This window comes from Rhineura floridana, chromosome 1 (genome assembly GCF_030035675.1).
Source record: "Rhineura floridana isolate rRhiFlo1 chromosome 1, rRhiFlo1.hap2, whole genome shotgun sequence".
Lineage (NCBI taxonomy): Eukaryota > Metazoa > Chordata > Lepidosauria > Squamata > Rhineuridae > Rhineura > Rhineura floridana.
The window spans coordinates 89,430,329-89,446,327 of NC_084480.1; the positions used below are offsets into that span (position 1 = coordinate 89,430,329).

The window sequence follows — 15,999 nt, forward strand, 5'->3', positions numbered from 1 at the left end:
TTATATTCAGGGGGTGACAAATCTTGGAGACCTTGCTGGCAGCTAAAATTATGCTGTCACCAGGACCCCCACCCTACCCCAGGGTCTTGTCCTTGAGTTGTGCTTGTGCTGTGCCTCTGAAACTCAGCATGAAGCCAGAGGAAATTATCCTGTTCCTCTCTCAAGCTCTAAGTTGGGAGCTGGGGAAGGGGATTCTGGCCAGTGCAAAAACAAGCCTTTACCCCAACAGCTCAGAGGTAGAGGTGTTTGCGTGTGTGTGTGAGAGAGGTGGGGGGGCATATGTACTATTAATTTAAAGCAGTATCAGCAATCATGGTTTTTCCTCAAAGAATCCTGGGAATGATAAGGGTACTGAGAGTTAGGAGACTCCTAGTCCCCTCATAGAGCTACAATTGCTAGAGTTCCCTGGGAAGAGGGATTGATTGTTAAACCACTCTGAGAATTGTAGCTCTGTGAGGGTGATAGAGTTCTTTTAACAAATTACAATTCCCAGGATTCTTTGGGGAAGCCATGACTGTTTAACGTGATATGATATCGCTTTAAATGTATATTGCAGACAGGGCCACAGCTTTGCTCTGCATTTGGTAGGCACTCTGAGTGTGAGCCAGGCACAGAAGGAAGCAATACGCAACTACCATTGCTGTTCTACCTGACAGCTGGAGACTGGAGGCGAAGGCACACCATGTTGCTCTGCCTCTGCACCTGACGGGAAGCCAAAGTCCGATATGGGAGATGCCAGACAAGTACAGAAGGAAACTAAATCACAGGTGTCTACTGATCTTTGTGTGTGGGGAAGGGTTCATCCTCTTTCCTTTTTAAGTCCATGGTAAAAAGCCCAGTGGCCTCCTCACTACATTGAGGGGGGCAAATGAGATTGTTGAACTCTCCTTGTATTGCAAGAATGTAGGAAGAGCCCTGGTGGATCAGACCAAAGACCCATCGTATCCTCACTTTCTTGTCTTTTTTTTTTCTAAACTAAAAAGCCGTAAATATCATCACTTTTCCTCACAGGAGGGTTGCTCTAGCCCCTTGGACATTTTGGTTGCTCTTTTCTGTATCTTTCCAACTCTTCAGTATCCTCTTATGAGATGCAGCAACCAGAAAAGCACACAGTATTCCAAGTGCACTCACACTATTGATTTGTAAAACTGCATTACAGTATTGGTGATTTTCAGTCCTTTTCCCAATGATCCCTAATGTAGCTGCTGCATGCTGGGTTGACCCCTTCATCAAGTTCTCCACCATGACCCAAAAATATCTTTCCTAGTCAGTCACTGTCACATCAGACCCTATAAGTGTATATGTGTAGTTGGCACTTTTTGCCCCAATTTGCATCACTTTACATTTGCTTACATTAAACTGCATATCCCATTTTAATGCCCATCTACCCAGTTTGGAGAGATCCTTTTGGAGCTGCTCACAATCTCTTTTTGTTTTTGCCACCCTGAACAATTTGGTGTAATCAGCAAACTTGGCCACTTTACTACTACTTTACTGCCACCCTGAGCTCCTGCCAGGAGGAAGGGCAGGATATAAATCAAATAATAAATACTCACTATATAAATAAATTATATGTTGGTACCCACAAATATAGCCATTTCACTGTTCACCTGTAATCCAGATCATATATGAAGTTAAAAAGCACAGCCCCCAAAACAGACCCTTGAGGGACCCGATTCTGTCCTTCCACTATAAAAATGTCAATTTGTTCCTACTCTGCTACCTTTTCTTTAACTATTTACCGATTCGTAAGAGCTTACTCAGGAGTCTTTGGTGAAGGAGTATCAAAAGTTTTTTGAAAGTCCAAGTACACAATATCTATTGGATCCTCCCTATTATAGCCTGACCTAAATCTTTAGGTAGTACTGTGGTGTGTGTGTAATTTAATAAATTATAAATAAAATTGTAAGTACTGGAAATAGGTTCCTCAAGCACCTTTACTTGAATAAGTGTAATTTAACTTGTACATAAATGATCTGGATTACAGGCAAACAATGAAATGGCTAAATTTGCAGATGATACCACATAATTTAGTAAGGTGAAATCCCAAGTAGACCGTGCTGAGCTCCAAAAGTTTCTCTCTGAACTGGGTGGATGGGTAACAAATGACAAGTAAGGTGAAATGTAATGTGCAGCACACTAGAACAAAAAAAAAAAGTCTAACTTCAAATACATTGATGGATCAGGAAAGGCCTTGGACTTATGGTAGACAGCACAATGAAGACCCCCACTCAGCATGCAGTAACTGTGAAAAAGGCAAATTCCATTATTAGGGATTATGATGAAATGCATTGAAAATCAAATGGCCAGTACTGTAATTATCTTATATGAATCTATAGTACATCCACATTCGAAATACTATGTATACTTCCATTTGCCTCATCACAAATAATAGAGTGGACACAGCAAATATTTATAAAAAAAAATGGTGGGAAGAAAGTGGGGAGATAAAAGCTTTTCTCCTTCTTTCATAGTATTAGAATGTGTGTGTGGGGTGGGTTATCCAATGAAATGTATTGGTGGTTTTGGGACACATAAAACATTACTTCATACAATGCATAACTGTACGATGCATACATGTGCACTGGCTACCCATTAGCCCAAGTTCAAGGTGCTGGTTTTGTTGTACAAAGTCCTATACAGCTTGGGACCAGAATACCTGAAAGATCATCTTATCCCTTATATACCCAGTCAATCACTATGCTTTGCAGGTGAGGGCTGTGACGCCCTTCCCTGGCTCTCCCTGTCAGGTTCCTACCTGCTCGTGGTTACTGCCTGTCACTAGGCACCACCAGGGACTCCACCAGTCCGGACTGTCCTTTTTTATGGTTTCTCTCCCCGCTCTAGCATAGACCTCACCAGATCTCCCTGCTAGGCAGCACCACCAGTCACGTCCTATAACCCGTATTCCCAGAGACTCTGCCTGAGTCTCTCTATCAGGTTACCTCTGCGACTGCGTGCTTAAGCTGTCCCAATCCCTTTGTGTCAATGCAGATAATCCTGGTTGGCTCTGAATACTTGTGGTGTTATTCTCTTCACCGCTGCCACCATTTGTTACCCTTCAGCCTTGGTATTTACCTTACCCTCCCTTCTGGTCTGTGGAACCCCAGCCAAGGATCAGGCCTTTGGTAAACCAAATATATTTATTAAATAACAGAGATAACAAGATTTCTTTATAAAGGCACTTAAGCATATGGTTTCATCTATTCCTGAGGTACTGGTCTTAGTATTAATCCGAACTCCACACTCTCCTCACATCCACCAACTCTCCACCCAATCTCCTCTCAAAAACCCACCAAAACAACCCACTCACGTCCACCGTCCACCCAGATTTAACTGTCATCCTTCCATTTATACCCTCAGCCATTCTAAACACTCAGCCAATCATCCAGCATTCTACTGCCCATTCACTCCCCCCTCCTCTTTCATTCCACTTACTATGTATCTCCTATACAAACAGCACTTACCATATATACACTAATACATGAACATCACAAGGGCCTCCTGCAGATACCATCTTATCAGGAGGTCCATTCTGCACAACATAGGAAACGGACCTTTAGTGTGGCAGCACCTACCCTGTGGAATTCCCTCCCCTTAAATATTAGACAGGTGCCATCTCTGGTTTTTTTGGTGCCTACTGAAGACCTTCCTCTTTCAATAAGCCTTTTAAGTTGGGATCTTATCCCAGTCTGCATCTGTGGTGGAATTGCTTTTAAAGATACTTTTAAACATTTTTTTAAAAAAAAGTTTTTAAGATGTTTGTTTTTGAGATGTTTGAACATGTTTTTAGTGTTTTGTTCCTTGTTGGCTGCCATGGGCATAGAGATAGAAATTATTATTATTGTTATTATTATTATTATTATTATTATTATTAATAATAATGGAATTTATTGCCACAAGATGGAGCGATGGCCACTATCTTTTTTTAAAAGAGATTTAAACACCTTCATGGAGAATGGATATATCAATGGCTCTGTAGTCATTATTGCTACATGGAATACAGATTCAGAGATAAAATCCTATTTGATGGGGAGAAAGAAGAGGAGGGGACTACTGCCAATGCACCCTACTTGTGGAGACATTCCTGTTCTGACCCAGCAGGGCTTTTGTGAACACCCTGAAACATCAAATAAATTGTCATACACTAGGGATATTTTTTTCTACTTGTGGTGAATTTGTGGCCTTCAAAAAAAGAAGGGAATGGCTGGGCTAAAGACATTTATCACCACCTCCTAGTTTATGATCCACTTTTTAAATCTGGCTGCTTTTAATCATTGTCATGCTTTGTAATCAAGAATACAAACATCCACTGTTTTTCATGCATGCTAATTTGAAATCCTTATAATCAAACTAGACACCATAGATGCTGGTAATGCCTTATACTGTGGAGGGAAAAAACAGCAGACACATATATCAGCAGTTAAGTAATCTATAATGCAAACGAAGTGGTTAATGCAGTCCTGCAAAAACAGTATGACGGAGATCAATAGCTCATCAGCAGTTCAGCAAAAGCACCTTGGGTCATAAATGCAGACGCACATTGCTGCTTCCACACCTTGTCTGAACCAATGCAATTCAGGTTCTTCTTTTACTAATAAATGCTCAGTTATCCTCAGCTGACATAGCCATATAATCATTCATTGACTGATAAATAAAATTCTCAGCAGCTGCCTTTACAAGGGCTGGCTGTGTCATCATTTAAGTATTCCTTTCTGAAGACTGGAATGGAGTTAGGCTTCATAAACAGATGTATTGCTTTCCTGTGCATGACTGATGAGTACTGTAACAAGTACACAAGCAGAGAACAGACAGTCTGAGAGCCTGTGTGGTGTAGTTATTAGGAGGCTGAACTAGGCCTGGGGATTCTCAGGTCACATCAAATTTCCTCTTAGTCACAAAGCTCACTGGGGAACCATGGGTCAGTCACTTCTTTTAAGCCTAGTCTTGAGGGGACAACTATGTGGTGCTGTGAACTACTTGGAAGAAAGGTAGGATATGGATATAGTAAGTAACATTCTTGGAAATTACAAGAGTCAGCAAAACTGTAGTGTTCAGGTGGTTCTGATTTGTGGTTTCCCCTAATATGAAAACAATATCAGGGACAAAGACTAGTGGTGTTTCACAAGTAGATTTATCTATTTCATGATCCATTAGTTGAAATTATTTGAATGTAAAGGAATGAAGTCACTGAACGCAGTGGAACTGACCCACTAAAATTAACAGGCAAACCAGTATTTTAGAAGACACTACAGGAAAAAAACATACTTGAAACAAAATCTTGGAACAACTGAAGATTGCCCTATCATGATGATCATTTATTATTTTTAGCAAATGCATCTTTAAATTAATTTGCGTAACGCTTTCCCTGTAGTTCCTTTCTGCACTATTCTGAAAAATTAAGGCCTCATCTCCCTTGCGGTTTGTCTCCTGCCTTTTATACAAGAAGGTAGACAAAAGAACAAAAGTTTCAGGATGAGAGAGTTTTAAACATGCAAATATCATGAGGGGTAAATAACTGGCATATGGCTTCTGAAAGAGTAAAAAACCCCTAAAATATACACAACTGTTATTCAATACATTAAATGTTTGTAATAACAAAAAAGGATTAACGTCCCCTGAGAAAAGCAAACCATCTTGAAGATCTGTGATCTCACTTTGCATCCTGATATTGGGAAATAGCGTTTTTGCAATTGTTCCCAACAAGAGCAGCAAGTCACCAGCAGCACCACGTGGATAGAAACCCCTACATATTTGCAAATGGATCTGTTGCAACCTTGGCAGGAGGGTTCTGCGTGTACCTCATCTGGGCTTTCCCAGCTCGGGCGCCAAGGTTTGTCTTTCGATTATAAAAGAACACCGGGGGGGTGTGTGCCTCCCTGAAGTGATTTAACTGGGAGGACAAAAACGAAACCAGAACTAGCCTTTTTTTTAAAAAAATAAACCTGTTTCTTCTTTTTCTTTTTCGCATTGGCTTTTTAAATCTCCCCGCCCCTAGTCGTTGGCCAGGGTATCCCCTCCCCCTGGAGCGGCTGGCTAGAAGGCAATAACGCTTCTCGCTGTTGCATTGCTTGCATTGCTAGCTTTGCCTCCTCCCCCCCCCTCCAGCAGCCGCCATACTGTGGGGCAACCCAAACTTGTTACACATTGGCACCAACTCCTCCTCCTGCTGCTGCCGCCGCCGCCCCCATTTCGGTTCCCATCAGCTGCGGCTGAGAACACGGCAAAAGGCCAGCGAACCTGTTCCTCGGGAGGAATAAACAAAAAGAGGCTAACGAAGTTGGAGATAACAGCACTAGCAGGTAAGAGCTTTTGCATGGTCGCGATGCACCCGCGGACTGTAGCCTCCTCCTCGCTCAGTCTGCTGCAGCGGATCGAGGGAGGCGGGGAAGAGGAGAGAAGGCGTACTAAAGGAGTCGTCTCCGTCTTCTGTAGCCCCTTTCAATCCATTGAAGGATCTTGGAATCGGAGGAGGCTCCTTTCTTCCAGGTTTGTCTTTGCACAAATGGGGCTTGTTTCTCTTGGGAGTGCAGAAGAGGGGACGATTGTTCTGCGCGACGCGGCAGATGTTGGAATTTGATTTGTGAGCTGGTGGTGGGATTCGAGGGTGATCTATGGACGGCGGTGGCTCCTGGAGGAGAGGCTGGGTGTATATATGCTGGGAATAGGTCGACCAGTAAGCACATCATAATCGGTAGAATCACTGGATCAGAAGGGGGGAAAGGGGTGTGTGTGCCAAAAATCATGCCGGGGACTTGTCAGATCAAACGTTGGAAACGGGACTTAGCAGGATTATATGGGGTCTTGTTCTGTGGTGTTTACAGTTCAGCTATGCTTGTGGGGAGTGGTGGTCGCCTTACAATTGCGGGCGTGTAGAAAGGAAAACCTGGAGTTATAGCGGGTGCCCGTAGAGCGGTCTGCCGGCAGTGGCTTTCTGAAATGGGGTTCCTCCCTGACGTTCCATATGGAGACTGTGAAAACGACGCTACCCTTTTCTCTGTCTAAAGATAACTTACGTGGGTTGTGAGAGAAAAGGACTGCGGTGTGTGTGTTAGAGCGTCTTAGTGGGAGGCTTGATTGCTTTGGAGTTTGCATTTTGCATGTATCAGCTTTATTTCATTACTCTGCTTCCCATCCAGGGGCTCTTCCTCCTTTTGCAGTTTCCCAGCTTGTGAAGTGGCTTTTCCACAAGAGCCCGTGCATCCTTCCTTTGCAACCGGTGTTTAATATGTTCACCTGCCACCACAGAACCTCCAACAAATCTGCCCCCCCTCGCCGCCCTTTTCACAATGGGGACAACACAGCTTCTTTGTCCATAGACCGCAATGGAAGAGGTGGCTTTCCACTATTACTCTGTCATGATTTAGGGGCTCTGTTTCTGAACCTTCCACTTGGTGGTTCTTAAGACGTTTAAAAGGCCTTTTCTGTTTTCCTGTGAGATTTACATAAGGCGAAAACTGAAGGGGAGAAGGCTTTTGTCATAATGGAGCTGCTGTGAAAAGAAATAAGGCAAGAGGAAAATATAGTGTGTCAAAAATCTCTTAAACTCTCTGTCCTTGGAAGGGGTGCAATATTATTAGCTTTCAATCCAGGTTATGAAAGACTATCTTGCCCCCTGTATTAATTTTAATGTTTATATTTATTTATGGGGAGTAGGGGGAAATGGTACCACTAGTAAGGAAGTAAAAAATAGTCAGTAGTTATGGGCCTGGACTGACCCTAATATCTGTGGGCTTCGTCAGTGGAAATAACCATGCACTGGGTAGTCTATGGATAGCATTAAAAAAAGAAACGCCACAGTGGCTTGACAGGTTGATAACCTTCCTCTCCAAATCATGTTGACTATTGCTCCCTCAGAATGCTGCTTCCCTGAAGCAATATATAAAGTGTGGTACATTTTGTTCAATGGGATCAGGTGTATCTTCAGGTCATTGAAGTAGCGTTTTGGAATTTGCCATTCCAAAACAGAGAAGGGGATATTGCATGGGTCTGTAGTGCACCTGTTGTATCCATGTGCCTGTCCTCTGTTGGGCTTTTGATTATTGCCAGTACAAACATGTAAAAGATACATGAGGTGGCTTCCCCTCTTTTTTGATAAATATAAAGCTGCAAAGAGTTCTCTTGGGGTTATTTCTCATCTTAAACTGTAAATGTGTATCTTCTTGGCATTTAGTTATTTAAAACTTAATTCTGTATATATATTTTTCAAAAAATGGCTTATAATGTTAATGGGTTTTAAAAAGCCCATTGCAGTGGCACTGTGGTTTTATAAGGCATGAGTTGAAATGACATCAGATGCCTTGGCAATTTAGTTATATGTAGTAGGCTTCTTTGCTGCTTTTGTGGTGTTTGGTAGTGTGGTCTGAAGATGCTGTGGTGCTTTCATATTTTGGTTTGTGCTTCACTAATGGGTGTGCCCACAGCAGAGTAATATTAAACATTATTTAATACCACAGTAAAAAGAATGCATGGTAAAAGGGTTTTAACATGTGGTTGGCTCTATTAAAAGCTGATTGTCATGGGACGGGCAGAGAACCTTCCTGGCAGTGACTTCAGAGGACATCCAAAATGCACTGACTTTGCATGGATAGTACTGGGTGGCTAGAATAGCACTGGGTTGAAGAACCTTTTCCCCTCCTGTAATAAATATTCTGATTAACACAAGGACTTAGGGATGCTAGATCCTTGATCAGAGCCAGGTTTAGGGATGGCAGACTTGGGCAACTGTCTGGGGTGCTAGGCTTGGCGGGGGAGGTGCCTGGGCTGTTTTCTCAACATTCAACTCAGCAGCAGAGTCTAATAGTGCAAACAGTTCATTTGTAAAGGTGGTAAGACTGACTTGTGTGGCTTTTTTTATATGTGGCAAAGTGATAGTGTTACTGCCCCTTCAACAAATGGTGTGCATATGAGTGGTAGTAATCAGATTCATGTATGCAAATTTATTGTATTATTTGGATAAATTATCCAGGAAACCTGTGCACCAAAGCTGTGAAATGGGATAAAAATACAATAAGAATGATATTTCAAAGTGTATAGATATAGAGGGTGCCAAAGATTCTTCTTGCTTTGGCTGATGCTGGCCTCCACTCTCTTCAGTAAAAGCATAAAAGGTTGTCTTCAGTCTTTCTAGACCCAAAGCCACCTATCCACCTAACCCTATCCTGCAACTTGAGGATGCATTTTCAGCAGTTTTGCCCTATATGCTCAACTTTCCCCTCTTTCTAAGTGACCAGGTGCAAAGGAAGATAGGGGTCCTATGTGTTTAATAGATGTGTTGAAGACGGGATTTTAACAGAGGCCATGTTTCTTACCTCTGCTTACATGTTTCAGCTGTCAGTTTCCTTTTCTGTAGAATTGTTAAAAGTAAAATAACTTTGATCTTCTCTGCATCTGGTCTTTTTCTGTCTTTCTGCTTCACTTTTAAAAAGAAACTCAAAACAAAGATATTGTTAATGATGCTACAGGTGTGAAACATCTGATGGCAGGATGTGACCTGCTAGTGTGTTCCAGTCCACCAGCTGAAGACCAATGTTGTAGAGTTGGAAGAGGGAACCTGTGGTCCTCCAGATGTTGTTTGGCTAACCTCTGTTATCTGGAGGGCCACAGGTTCCCCATTACTGTTCTACAGGCTTACAGATATATAGTGCAACACCTTTCCTTGCTGCGAGTCTCTATTCTAGCCTTGGGCCTGCAGGCAAATTAAGTTATTTTGGTATAGTTCCAATTTTCCTTTACTAAAGAAAGCATGCCAAAATGAATTTCTAGAGTAAAGATGAAGGTTTAAACTGACTCTAGATCTCCAAGCGTGTTAAAGGCATGTAACATCCAGGATGCTCAGTCCTGTTACGAAACATTTCACTTTTGGAGATGGATCTACACCTGCTTTTCCCAAAAATTAGACTAGGTCACCCAGCACTTAAAATCCCTGCAGTCTTGTTACCTGCTAGCCTGCACAACAGGTGGATCTGATAGCAGACCAGCAAGGATCATTCTGTCAATGTAATCTAATTGCAAGCTACTTAAGAAATTGTAGACTGTCTCATGCAATTCTCTCTTGCTGCTTTTCCTTCCGTTATCTTACTTTTGTGCACATTTTCCATCAGCCTTTGTTTTGATAGCTTTTGTATTTATCTTGTATGTATAACTTTTTTCTGAAGAGTGAATTATAGAATTCAGCATAATTGAAAACTACACATGGTGCTGAATTTTAATAGAATGTGTTTTTTAAACTATAAAATTATATAGTCTTATTAGTACTAAAACTAAGCTTACTGCTTTATTTAAATGATACAGTAGGGCCCCGCTTACGGTGCTTTGCTTCCCGGCGTTCTGCTAATGCAGCAGCTTTAATTCCCCCTTTTAAAGCCGATTTTTGCAATTTTGCATCATTTTTGCGCAACGTGCCCCATTATAATCAATGGGGTTCCGCTTTACGGTGATTTCCACTTTATGGTGGTGGTCCGGAACGGAACCTGCAGTATAAGCGGGGCCCACCTGTAATAATTTTGCATATTAGAAACCTTTGATTCTAGATCATAGATATGGTGCCCTTGTGAATGAGAACTGCTCTGCAATTTATTGAGATTCTGTTTTCAGCTGATTACCCCTCCTTCCCCCCACCCCACTGTAGTTTTTGTGTCATTGTGCTTGGAGTTCCATTTGGAGGTTGGTCATGTGAGAAGGGGCAGTCTGAAAGTGGTTCTGTTGCTGCAGAGTTGATTTCCTGACTGAACCTGCTTTCAGATGTTTTTCTAGATAACTTGGATAGCTTTCCACTAAAAGGGGAATCCAGAAAAGAACATAGCGTACTACATTCCAATAATATAAGAAATTGAAACTATTTCCTTAGAAATAAAGCTTGACCTGGACACTCAAAGAGTCTATTATTCTGTTATATAGTCACCATGCCTCATTCCATGATAGTATTATCTGTGACATAAAAGGTGTTGCAATATTGATGCTTCTTTGTTCCAGAACATTGTATTCCATTCTTTAGAGTTCTCTGTACCTTTTTCCAGCATCATAGTTGACACTATCAGTAAATAAAAGAATACCTATCCCCCATCATGCATCAAATAGTACTAGGCCCATAGGTAACAAAGCGAGCATTAAAGTGAACTCTGAGGAAAAAAATAAAAGACCCCTACCTTTGTTGACCCATTTTCAAGATGCAAAGTTCATGGTAGTGAACTTAATTGTTATTCAGTAGGCATCCAACAGAGTGCTGCTCTTAAATCATTAGCAATAGGTTTTATCTGAACCAAATCAAGGGACTTCTGAAAGCTGGGCCTGCCTGTTTGCATACCTGTGACCAAATGAGTAGATATGCAACAGGGCAAGGATGTAGTTTATAAATGATACATGTTTTTATTAATAGGCATCTAATTTGCATGCATTGTGTACTAGAGACTGATTGCATGGTGCTTGCTTGCAGATAGGATGTGCTGCTCATGCACCTGCAGTTAACAGGTGGCTTCAAACCACACAGTGGCTCACAGAGGGTGATTGCACAGAAGGTGATTTGTCTATTCTCGTATAAATACTAGAGTGTAGTGGACATAAATATGTACTCTGCTTTAACTCACTGTTAGCGGATGAAGTCAAATGCACTCCATCAGCACTGAAGGTCTTCTGCAACTCCATGATCCAGGCAGTCCTCAACCATGATGAGGTGTGAATTGCCATGAGGTGTTTCAGTGGCTTCCCTCCTTAATTTAGTGAAAAGTTTATCTTTTTTACTTTTGCATCTTTTGAGATCAATTCTACCTCTACTGGAATGACCAAGAAAACACAAAAACCTATGAACATAAGGTGATGGTGTCAAAGTGACCCTACAAAATGCTTTTAAAATTTAAAATAAGTAATACTGGGCCCACCCATGTAGCCGGTCATGCTCTCGACCTAGTATTTGTCCTGGGAGAGGAGAGAAGTGGTCTGAAGTTGGGAGTGATTCTTGCCACTCCTGTGTCATGGTCAGACCACTACCTGGTAAATATGGACTTCTCGTTGCCATGCCCCCTCCGCAGGGGTGAAGGACCTATTAAAATGGTCCGCCCCAGATGCCTGATGGATCCGGATGGATTCCTGACTGCGCTTGGGGAATTGGAACCTGCTGAAGGTCGCCTGGTCGAAACCCTGGTGAAGGAGTGGAACGTGGGGATCACCAGGGCATTAGACCGGGTGGCTCCGAAACGTCCTCTTCCCCTGAATAGAACTCAGCTAGCACCATGGTATACACCGCGGTTGCGTAGTCTGAGACAGGAGGTGAGACGACTAGAGCGCCGGTGGCGGAAATCCCGCTCCGAAGATGTCCGGACACAGGTTAGAGCAGCAGTAGCTGCCTACCAAGTGGCAATAAAGGTAGAAAAGAAGGCTTTCTTTGCTGCCTCTATTGCGTCTGCGGAGTGTTGTCCCAGGAGGCTGTTCCAGGTGGTCCGAAGCCTGGTTGGTCCAGTTGCTCAGGAACCCTTGGAACAGTCAAAGGCCTCCTGTGACTTATTAGCAAAACACCTCGCCGATAAAATCGAACACTTACGGAGCTAGATCCCGTGCGCCGTGGACACAGTGGATGAACCAGAGTTGGCCAGTTGCATGCCGGTAAATTGGGATCGGTTTCGGCTTCTCCCTTCTGAGGAAGTGGACAAGGTGCTTTCATCTGTGAAGCCAACCACTTGTCTTACTGATCCTTGCCCTTCGTGGCTCCTTGTGAGCTGCAGAGAGAAATTGGGCGAGGGGATCAAAGCGGTGGTAAACGCATCCTTGAAAGAGGGTGTGATGCCATCAGCCTTCAAGGAGGCAATTGTAAAGCCTATCTTAAAGAAGCCCTCCTTGGATCCCCAAGTATTCGATAACTTCCGCCCAATTTCGAATCTACCATTTCTGGGCAAGGTCATTGAGCGAGTGGTGGCCAACCAGTTGTCAGCACACTTGGATGAAACGGATTATTTGGATCCATACCAATCGGGTTTCAGGACTGGTCACGGAACTGAAACAGCCTTGGTCGCTCTGGTAGATGATTTGAGGAGGGCATTAGATAGGGGAGAATCCACCTTTCTTGTCCTCCTCGATCTCTCAGCGGCTTTTGATACTGTCGACCACAGTATCCTTCTGCTTCGCCTGGAGGGATTGGAGGCACTGTATTACAGTGGTTCCATTCCTTTCTCTCCGACAGGTACCAACAGGTAGCGTTGAGGGAGGAGGTATCAGACCCTTGGCCTCTCAATTGTGGTGTGCCACAGGGCTCTATCCTCTCTCCCATGCTATTTAACATCTATATGAAGCCGCTGGGGGCAATCATCAGGAGATTTGGGCTGCAGTGTCATCAATATGCGGATGACACTCAGCTCTATCTCTCGTTTAAATCTTCACCAGAGTTGGCTGTGGAGACCTTGTCCAAGTGCCTGGAATCCGTGAGTGGATGGATGGGAAGGAACAAGCTGAAGTTGAACCCTGATAAGACCGAGGTACTACTTGTGGGGGACAAGAGAAGGTTGGGCAACATTGACCTGAAGTTCAACGGGGTGAGTCTACCCCTAAAGGACCAGGTCCGCAGCCTTGGGGTTGTGCTTGATTCCAGGCTGTCCATGGAGGCTCAGATTTCGGCAGTGAGCCGGGCAGCCTGGTACCAACTACACCTCATACGAAGGCTGCAACCCTACCTTCCTGTTCACCAGCTCCCACTAGTGGTACACGCCCTGGTCACCTCTCGTTTGGACTACTGTAATGCGGTCTACATGGGGTTACCCTTGAAAACGGTCCGGAAATTACAACTGATACAAAATGCGGCGGCTCGACTACTTACGAATAGTCGCCGCCGAGATCACATCACACCAGTGTTGTTCGACCTACACTGGCTACCAGTTGTTTTCCGAGCCCAATTCAAGGTGTTGGTATTGACCTTTAAATCCCTACACGGTTTTGGCCCAGTTTATCTCACGGAGCGCCTTCAACGCCACCAATGATGCCGCCCGACAAGATCGGCCACACAGGGCCTTCTCTCAATCCCGCCAACAAAAACAGCCAGATTGGCGGGTACTAGAGAGAAGGCATTCTCAGTGGCGGCCCCCACTCTTTGGAACTCCCTCCCACAAGATCTCCAGCACGCCTCTTCCCTAAATGTGTTTCGGAAAGCCTTAAAGACCTGGCTCTTTCAGCAGGCCTTCGGGGTATCCGGGGAGGGTTAATTGTTATAATTGTAATGCCTCCTACCCAGTTTTAATATTGTTGCTGCAGATGTATTGTTTTTATATTGTATTATTGTATTTTATCAATTGTATTTTAACAATTTTGTAAGTCGCCTAGAGTGGCCATCGGCCAGATAGGCGACAAAGAAATTAAATTTATTATTATTATTATTATTATTATTATTATTAGTTGCTCCTTAGGCTTAGCCCAGAACCTGTTTTGTCCACTTCATGTGAGAAAGGAGCATAGAGGGTGAAAAAGCAATGTTTTATCTATTTTCATAATGGCAAATAACATCTCCTTCCCTACAGACCCTCTTGAGTGTTAAGATCACCTGAGGGGGCCTTCTTGGTATTTCCATCACCCTCAGAAGTTTGAGGTATGGTGGCCTGGGAGAGGGCTTTCTCTGTGGCAGCCCCAAGTTGCAAAACTCCCTCTCCACAGAGGTGCGTCTAGCACTTTTACTGTACAGTTTTCAGCGAATGCTAAAGACTTACCTCTTCACCCTTGCCTTTGGCACTTGAAATGTATATTTTCAGGACCTACCCTATTCCTGTGAATATAATGTGTTTTAATTGTTTTTAATACTGTATTTTAAATTTCTTTAACTCATCCAGAGACCTAATATGAAGGGTGGGTAATAATAATATATGGTGATATAAAAAGAAATGAGTATTGGGGGTCAGTGGTACCCCACAGGTCTATATAACCTGTTTACAAATCTAAATTATTTAAACATTTTCCCCAATTAGAACCTTGCTTGTGATCTAGCAAAACTGTTTTTCCCCCATCATTTTCACAAAATTCATTACTCCACCTTTGGGGATCACTCAAATCTCAACTGCATCTGCAAATGTTTGCAAGTGACCTGCATCCTTGCTTCAGTAGATAGCCAGCCTTAATGGCAAGTTTCATTTAAGGACCTTCAGATGACCACCTTTCTGTCTTCATTAAAAAAACTTTCGCAAAAATGTGTTGTTGAGGGTCGCCTTCAACACTTCTGCCTTTTTTCCAAAAGAATAGATAAAGTCTTCAGATTTTATGACTGTCTTCAAACTTGCTCCTATGGATGACCTGTGGGATATGTTTGCCAATGCTCCCACAATGCTGCATGCCATATGAAAATGTTACAATTTGTTAATTAGTGCCATTTAAAGGTAAGTGACCAGTAAGACAGTATATATCACCCAAGCCATACAATTCTGGCTTTGTTGCAGTTCTAAAACATTGTATGTTTATGATGCAGGGGAAGGAAGAAGATGCCCTAGCAGCTTGAAATCCAGGCCAGACAGTGGGTGAGAAACAAAAAACATATTCAAAGGGTTATAGACAGAATATAACAAATGATAACTTCTTACCAGTGTCCCACTGGCCAGGGGATTAGCTAAGAAGGACTTGACTGTAATTGGCACATTGAAAACAAATAAGAAACTCCTGTAGAGTTCCTTTCACACAAATTTAGAAATCTCAATAGCAGCAGTTTTGATTCTCAAGAAAATTTAACCCTTGTAAGTTATGTGGCAAAGAAAGGAAAGACAGTGAATGTTTTCATCAGTGCATAATGAAGCATCAGTCTTGGACCAGAGTTCCATGCCTGATATTCTGATACCATCATACTCATAATCTGAAAACTGAAGGAGGCATGATCACCTGTGACCAGATGTCTCCACATACGTCTTGAAAATATCATCAAATGATGTCCAATGCTGTTTTTTTAAAAATATGTTTAACATTGTCTTCTTAAAAGCCTGTATTGTTTGGAAACTGAACAACCCACAAAGGCATGAACATCCTAAAACACCTCTGTTCCTAGTA

The 15,999-nt window shown here is 42.8% G+C and overlaps 1 protein-coding gene across 13 annotated transcripts in view; it reads left to right on the plus strand.

The window, feature by feature from the left end:
* Positions 1–4,972: 4,972 nt before the first annotated feature.
* Positions 4,973–15,999, plus strand: part of SEMA4D (semaphorin 4D) — a 169,654-nt gene continuing 158,627 nt past the window's right edge. For 7 of the 13 annotated variants that reach the window (XM_061626024.1, XM_061625980.1, XM_061626006.1 and 4 more), the window contains exon 1: positions 6,000–6,302. The gene's annotated coding sequence lies outside the window, so the exon portion shown is untranslated. The other 6 variants (XM_061626068.1, XM_061626064.1, XM_061626027.1 and 3 more) reach the window with 4 other exon arrangements.